Source organism: Lagenorhynchus albirostris, chromosome 13 (assembly GCF_949774975.1).
Source record: "Lagenorhynchus albirostris chromosome 13, mLagAlb1.1, whole genome shotgun sequence".
In the NCBI taxonomy this organism is placed as follows: domain Eukaryota; kingdom Metazoa; phylum Chordata; class Mammalia; order Artiodactyla; family Delphinidae; genus Lagenorhynchus; species Lagenorhynchus albirostris.
In genome coordinates this window covers 75,510,482-75,518,014 of record NC_083107.1, presented here as the reverse complement: position 1 = coordinate 75,518,014, position 7,533 = coordinate 75,510,482, and the positions used below count along the sequence as shown (strand labels likewise).

At 35.4% G+C, this 7,533-nt stretch overlaps 1 long non-coding RNA gene across 2 annotated transcripts in view; it reads right to left on the bottom strand.

Annotated features, from left to right (window-relative positions):
- Nucleotides 1-2,684: 2,684 nt before the first annotated feature.
- Nucleotides 2,685-7,533, bottom strand: part of LOC132531400 (uncharacterized) — a 363,003-nt gene continuing 358,154 nt past the window's right edge. For both annotated transcript variants that reach the window (XR_009544085.1, XR_009544086.1), the window contains one exon: nt 2,685-3,303. This is a non-coding gene — a long non-coding RNA (uncharacterized LOC132531400). The remainder of the gene's footprint in view (nt 3,304-7,533) is intronic.

Sequence of the window (7,533 nt, the reverse complement as noted above, 5' to 3'; positions counted from 1 at the left end):
GCATTTTATCAATACTAATGGCTGGTGATGATAAGTAGCTTTTCATTCACATGTTTATTTCCCATTGATATAATCTACTTTGTGAAGTGTTTTGCCCATTTTTTAGTTGGATTGTTGGTTAGTATTGAGTTTTGAGAGTTCTTTATGTAATCTGGATATAAGTCACTGGTTGGATATATGATTTCCAAGTATTTTCTCCTAGTCTGTAGCTTCATATTTCATTCTCCTAACAGTCTTTCCCAGAACAAAAGTTTTAATTTTTATGAAGTCCAATTTGATCAGTTGTCTATTTTCTAGATTTTTTTTTTATCACGTCTAAAAGATCTTCACCCAACTCCAGGTCTCTAAAATTTTTGCTTATATTTTATCTAAAAGTTTCATAGCTGCATATTTTACATTTATCCATGGTTCATTTTGAGTTAATTTTTATATAAAAATGATGTTGAGGTATTTTTTTTTGTATATGGATGTTAATTGTTCCAACACCATTTGCTGAAAAGATAATCTTGTTCCATTTAATTGAGCTTTTATTGTTTTCTCTTGGGCAAAAATTGACTAAACATTATTGGTGTGGGTCTATTTCTGGACTCTTTATTCTATTCTATTGATTTATAAGTCTATACTTTTACAAGTTTAGATTATTATAGCATTAGAGTCAATCTTATAATTGAATAACGTGAATACTCCAACTTTCTTCTTCTTCTTTTGTTTTGACTATTCTAATTATTGTGCCTTACCATATAAATTTTAGAATCAGCTTTTCTATACAAAAAAAAAATCTTTCTCATTTGTTTGAAATAGTTGTAAAACTATTGCTAAATTTGAGGAGAATTGACATCTTAACAATACTGAGTCTTCCAATCCATGAATACTTAAGTCTTCCAATTATTTTGATCTTTGATTTCTTTCATCGGTGTTCTGCAATTCTCAGCATGTAGATCATATACATGTTAAAGTTCTGTTAAAGTTATACCTACTTTTTTCGGAGGGGGGCTATTATAAATGGTATTATATTTTTGATGTTGAATCCCAATTATCCACTGCTAGTATATAGAAACAAGATTGATTTTTGTGTGCTGTCCTTTGCTCCGTGACTTGTCGTAGCAACCTATTAGTTCTAGAAACCAGTATTTTTTTGGTATATTCCTTGGGTTTTTCTTTGTGGAAATTTTTATTTCTTTTTTCTTGACTTATTACACTAGCTAAGACTTCCAGGACTATTTTCAATACAAATGGTGAGAGTAAGCATCCTTGACTTGCTTCCTTTCAATTTTAGTGGGGAAATCTTTCAGTCTTTCACACTAAGTGAGTTTTGTTGCTAGCACCATTTTGTTATAAGGAGATTATATAAGAATTTCAAGCAACAACTAGGATTTTTATTTCTTCTGAATGTTGTCCTTAAATGGTTTCATGAGTAAAAAAATGAGGAGTGGCAGTTGTCCAGACATTTCAATAGAAGTAACAGCTAAGTTCATACATGAGCCAGTAAGGACAGCTGCCATCACTGCTACCCAACCTATAACAGTTATAAGACACCATAAATTTTAAGATGCATTCTGATTTTACAAATGTTAAAAGGTGAAAAATATGTATCTTGGAGCTGGTAACATGTAACTTTTTTTATAACAGGCTTTTACAAAAATAATCCTATTTCATGAGCAATTTCCCAGGTCATAAAAAATATTTATAGGCATATTATTTTAAAGGTGTCTAATATTTCATCATAAGGGTCTATCAAAACTTATTTAATCAGTATTGCCTATTAAAATTTTATTTTGTTTTCAATTTTTACTATTATATATGATACACTGATAAGCATTTTTAGCATTGGCTTTTGCATTTATAATTATATGCTTAGAAGTGGACTTGATCAAAAGATAATTTATCTAATTTTTAAGCTAATTGTCCTTCCAAAGGTATGATTTTATACCAGGAGAAAGCCAAATGATTCCTGAGAAAATGCATCAGTGCTGATAATATATACTTGTATTCTAAGGAGAACTTTGGTTACCAGATGATGAAATATGAAATAAGATTTAAATGATCAGATTTTTCTTGTTCATCTTCACAAGAGTAGAGTACAGGCAGGGGATTATTCTTTGTTTTCTCATAAAATTTACTGGTAAGATGAGAAAAAAATCAATTTCATAACAATCCTCTTTTAACATATTTCCATGGAGGAACTGTTGCTACAAATTGTAGGTTAAAAGGGAATGTTTACTGGATGAAGCATAAGGATTTTTATATCTGACACAGAGCAAAGTAATTTAATAGGAAAAAAATGCAAATTTTGAGTTGTAAAAGAATTGTAAAAATTTTATTTCTACTCAAATTTGTGAACCAAAATACTCCATTAACTCCATTCCATCATTATATGGGTAACTACGGGAAAGTTTGTTAACATGTCTTGGATAAGAATATCAGTTGTATTGGAGTTAAAACAAATATGTGTTGCAATACAATTTGCTCCAATGTTTAGCTTAGCTTAGAAATGGAAAATGTTAACACAGTAATTTCAAACTGTTGATACTGGTTTGTATTTTGGGGGCCAGCACTGAAATTGATATAAACAGAAAGTACTTACATTGGATTTTTAATTCATTCTATCTTGTGGTTCAAGCTGCTGGCTGTTTAAATGAGGAAGTAAGAGGGAAGAGATTAGGAATAAGTGACAGCCACATGTATGCATTTCTTAGTAAGTGTAATTATAAATTACATAGAAATCGAATAAAGAGAGGTACACAGTTTTAGAAAGGGAAACATATACAGATGCAACATGCTATTGTAGAGAAAACCTTGGATTGAGTTAGGAATCTGACAGTTACAAACTGTATGACCTCACATTATTTCATCTGTGATTCAGGGATCTCTGACTACAAATCAGTAGATAGTTGATGGGGAAGTATCTACTTTGAAATTTTTTATAACATCATAGACAAGTATTATTATTAATGAAGGGCAAAATACTCATCTTTACTACTTAATAATGTGACCTTGAGCAAATAATTTAACCTTTATAAGTTTTGTCCTTTTACCTGGAATATTAATATTTACCACCCTAAAGTTATTTTAAGGGTGAAATGAAATTATTTTGTGACAGGTGTGACATAAGGAAACAAGATTAGGACACTTTCAGACGCATTTTCATTAAAGGTTCCCTTTATTTTGTTGACTTGCAAATGTTGGCCAAGCTCCTCTCCATAACATTCATCAGCTTAGACTTTCCAAAGATCACCAAAGGATGATTCACGAAGATCCAGAACCCTGTTGTGGAATGTGTCCCAAGAATCGTGGAAGCAATCTCTATAGGAAAAAAAGGTGTATATACCACACTTAGAAATATTATTCAGCTATCTCTAGGCCACGGGGTGATGTTAACAACCAACCCCTCACACCAAACAGAAATGAAGTTTTTAGGAAAAAAGGCTTCAGTTGTGTTAATGTCCTAATTCTCATGCAGATTTTCATTTTCTATTACTGAGTACTTCTTTAACACTTAAGAGATATTAATACTTTTCCATGCTAGTTACTTTATTGTTCATGACTATTCCTATCAATCTGGATGATTTTATTTGAACTGATTGATCAATTAGCCGTTGTCCATAATTTTGTTTGTAATTGCGCCGCGTCGATTCTTTCAAGTGTAGCCTCATTACCTATATTTCTAAAAATTTTTTTCTTCCCTTTCCGGTACATCACCCTCATAGAACCTACAAATGTAGGTTTGTGGTGCTAGGGTTAAGGTTACATTTAGGGTTATACTTCACTCATGCAGCAGTGCTGCAGCAGTATTTGAATGCGTAGCCTGGCTAATGGGGCCGGGGTTTTATTGGCTTCCATGCATTTTGATTAGAAGGAAAGAAGAGGTCTCAGGAACCCCTAGGACCCTCTCAACTCAAAAGCCTTCCATTCTAGAGTTACATCTAATGTCACAGAATCAGATGAATACTCCTTCCATTGTATCTCCTTGTTGCCTCATTTAACCTTTTAACCTCCATGTGTACTTAGCCTTCAGAAGCACATTGTAAGTTAAAATTCAGTAGACAAGTATGAACTGCATTGTTAGTATAATTTAAAATTAGACCCTGTCTCTGTTGCAGCCAAGACCTTAAGACAAAAGGTGCCACCCCCATTCTGAAGGAAGGTGTGAAGCCACCTAAGCAGGACTCCCTGTGGGGTACATGAGTGTTACCCTGGCCTTGTCTTAAGTCCGGCCCCAAGAGGCCACCTGGGGAGTGAAGAGGCTCAGCCCACAGAGACTGGAGGTTTTCTTACAGGTGCCCTCAGGCCGAAGGGCATTCTTAGTGACCAGCCAGAGTGAACGGCAAGGAGAGATCACCAGTGATGGGGGACGCTTCTCCAGAGAACCCACAGAAGCACCCAGAAGAGAAAGAACCAGAGAGTACTGACAGCGCATGCAGGAGGGACAGTCAAATGAGGCCTTTCCCGCCATTTACCGCATGTCCCTCTCCACTCTCCATTTCTGAAGGGATCAAAAGCCTTGCTCAAGCTGGGGGAGGAACGGTGCAAACACAACATAGAGAAGTAGAGGAGGAGCCCACCATACCTCCCTTTTTTCACTGCAAGGCCCAGCCTGGAACAGGCCCAAGCTGGGGAAGGGAGAGATTTAATTTTAAGTTAAATGAAAGGAAGAGTTGTTGGGTTTTTTTTTTTTTTTTTTTTTTTTTTGCGGTACGCGGGCCTCTCACTATTGTGGCCTCTCCCATTGTGGAGCACGGGCTCCGGATGCGCAGGCTCAGCAGTCATGGCTCACGGGCCCAGCCGCTCCACGGCATGTGGGATCTTCCCGGACTGGGGCACGAACCTGCGTCCCCTGCATCAGCAGGCGGACTCTCAACCACTGAGCCACCAGGGAGGCCCAAAAGAAAGAGTTTTGACTACTATATATGATTGGACACTTTAATTAATGAAATATTACAGTTTTGTGACAAGCAGAAAACTAAGGAAATTTCACTCATAGCAAGTGACCAGAAAAGTCATGAGCTGTATCATATTTCACAAATGTATGAAGAAGAATTAACCCTGCAGAGCAGGTGTGACAGGGCAGTGAGAAACAGGGTGGTTTTCTGATTGTACGCTGCCGTCCCACTGGTGCAAAGCAATGCTTTAAGCACCAAGGGCTGTCAATGGCGAGCAGCACCAAGGATATTGACGCAAATGCTCCTGTCTTATTTCCCCCCTGTGGTGCAGCTCACACAACCTGAAGCACAGTGGTTAACAGCAAGCAAGATGGGTTAGCAGCATCGTGAAGAAGGTATCTGCTGACTGTACTTCAGCAAATGCGGGGCAGGCAATAAACCCATCGCAGGCACCTTCAGGAATGCCTCCTTTACACGGCTGTTCTCATGTGATTTTTTTAAAAACTATGTGTTGGTCTCAGAGAAATGATTTCTTTTGAAATGATTTCACAAATACCAAGGGCAAGACCTCATTTAGACAGAGCAAAAACTTCCCAAAGCCCAATGGAACATTCCTCTCAGGGCTGTGATTTCTGCTGGAGAAAAGGAGGTGTCTGAGATAAGCAGAGCAGACTGTGCTGGAAGAAAACAAACGTGTTTGTTGCTCTCCTGGTGCATATATTTCCTAATATAGTCTTGGACCTTGAGAACTCTGGCTGCCCCTGCCCTGGCAGAGAAACTCAGAGTGCTGTCCTGTGGAACCCAGAGACCTGTGCCCAGTGAGAACTTTGTGCGGCCACAAGTCCTCCCTGAGAAGGATGCTCCCGGGTGGCCTGGAACAGAGGAGGCGCTTCTTGGGTTCTAGAGGGTGAGGGCTGTACACTCTCACATCCCTGCAGAGGCTGAACTGAATCATCGAAGACCACCTCACTTCTGACCCCACCTCCTGGGTCTCTAAAGAGGAAAAGTTCACTGCATTGAGGTGCATTCCTAAAGACTGCTCTCCACTTAAATTCGCTGTAGGCAGTGGGATGTGTTCAGTATTCATGGACCACCTGCCAAATAGGAGGCTCTGCTGGGCACTGGGAATAAAAGACAAGTCAAAAGGACCAGTGATGTAACAAGAGCAGGGAGGTGACGGCAATAAAAGTGGTCATTGTCTGTCGAGAATTTGTTTTTATTGAAATACACTTCCTTTACAATGTTGTGTTAGTTTCTGGTATATAGCAAACTGATTCAGTTATACATGTATATATATATATATATACATATTCTTTTTATATTCTTTTCCATTAGAGTTTATTACAAAATATTGAATACAGTTCCCTGTGCTATACAGCAGGACCCTGTTGCTTATCTATTGTAGAGAATTTAAATACGATAGTAAAATAGATTAAAATTGGGTCCACTATTTATTATCACCATGTACCAGTAATTCTAAGTAACACTGGTGACAAAATACCCTTCCCTGAAAAAATCTTTTGTTGCTTTAAATTTCAAACAATTTTTGCAACTACTATAGGATTTTAATTATATCTTTATATGGGACATATGAAAGTATATATTTATAGTGATTTATTATTCATTTATTCATAAATATATTATTGTATTTATATATTTATACAATTCTATATACTTATGTAACTTTACATTATATTATATATAATATATAAGTAAATGTTTGTTATAACAGATTTTTAAGTATATAGTTAATATATAATATAAAATATTATATTTAATATATAAAAAATATATAATATGAAATCCCACATATGTGAGCTTCAGATGTGTACATTTTTATTACTTTTCCTTTATTAAACATTCTACATAGTTAATTCAGAGGAAACCCTTGACACACATACATTCACCTACACGTCTTTATTTTGAAAACACATGCTTAATGGTTCAGAATTGTTGGAGCTCATTTGTGTCCAGCCTCTGTGATAATAGATATTCTTGTGTTTAACAGTAGATTTGAAATAAACAATGATTACATCATGATTTTTGAAGACAGAGAAAGAATTTGAGTGATTTCTGTGACTCCAAGTTTTATTTATTTTAAAAATGTAAATCAGAATATCAGAGTGCAGACTATAAGGTGAGGTATGATCTTTTCATTAGGTAAGTGCACATTTTGGTTCACTCATAAACATTTTACTGAATCTGAATAATTCAGATTGAAATTTATTTTTTAAAATAGTTAATTCTTTCAAAACTAAAGAATAAATCAATAAAATAAAACATTACAACAGTGGTATGACATAGTAATTATGCCTTTTGAGATCTTTTTTGTTAAAATTCATTTACTAGTTACTGGACAGTTATTTACACAAAATTGTTTTTCATGCTATAATCAAAGAATCAAAATTCAAATGGTTAGGTAAACTTAATAACTATTAAGTAGTTGCATTTTTTCATTTTTGAACTATATTATTAACTTTATTTTTCTGAATATGATTATATACATGAATAAGATTTGTCACTGGTATTTTTCGGTCCTTATTATCATTTGTTTTATTATCTGGCTATAAATGAAAATAATTTTGTGATGTAGAGATAACGGGTGTAAAAAGTTATCTTCTGTATCAAATACAGAAGGTATGCCACTGACCAC